This window comes from Galeopterus variegatus, unplaced genomic scaffold (assembly GCF_000696425.1).
Source record: "Galeopterus variegatus unplaced genomic scaffold, G_variegatus-3.0.2 Scaffold885, whole genome shotgun sequence".
In the NCBI taxonomy this organism is placed as follows: Eukaryota; Metazoa; Chordata; class Mammalia; order Dermoptera; family Cynocephalidae; genus Galeopterus; species Galeopterus variegatus.
Window position 1 is genome coordinate 42,692 of NW_007726996.1, and position 926 is coordinate 43,617.

Genomic DNA, 926 nt, shown 5'->3' on the forward strand with positions numbered 1-926 from the left:
ACATTTTGTACACATGTATTGATATTCACATCTGTACCCTACAGATATATAATCAATTATGTTTCAATTAAAAATAATAGAGTTGCCTTTCTCAACATTTTTCATTTCTTATTTTAATGTTAATGAAAACTTCTGAAATTCTTAAATAGTAAAACACAGGACTCTTCTAGCAACATTTTTCCCACTCCTTTCTTTTTCTTTCTATTTTCTTTAATTTCAACTAAATTATTAAATTTATTGCTTCATAGTTATTAATTTTTCTTCCTTGGACATGTATCATCTCTAAGACATTTACCTCTAAAATACTTCTTTTTAGTCAGCATGAAACATCTTTCTCAAATTATTGTATGTCTTTTTGATATTTTAGTATAACTTTTCAGAGAATTCTTCCATGGCTCTGTCAGTGCTCACAATTTTTCTGGAATTCCAATAATTATTATAATAACTAACATTTATATAGCACTACTATGTACCAGGTTGTGTTACTTCATTCAATTCTTACAAAATGCCATGGTGGTATCCCCATATTACTGATAAGACAACTAAGGCACAGAGAGGTTAAAAATCTTGCCCAAGGTCATAAATGGCAAAGTTGGAATTCAAACAAGGCAGTCTAGTTCCAGATTCCATGTTACTAACCATCACATCTCAGTGCCTCTAATTAAATTTTATTTTTTATTGCATACTTAATACAGTTACATGATTCAAAATTCAAAAAAAAAAAAAAAGATACAGTATAAAATATCTCTCTCCTACATCCTGCACCCAGGCCCTAGATTCTCTCTTCTATGCAAACAATCTGATCAATTTCTTGGAGGCTGTAGAGAGAATATTTCCTAGACAAGAAAATACGTACGCTTAAAATTTTTTTCTGGGCCGGCCCGTGGCTCACTCGGGAGAGTGCGGTGCTGATAACACCAAGACCC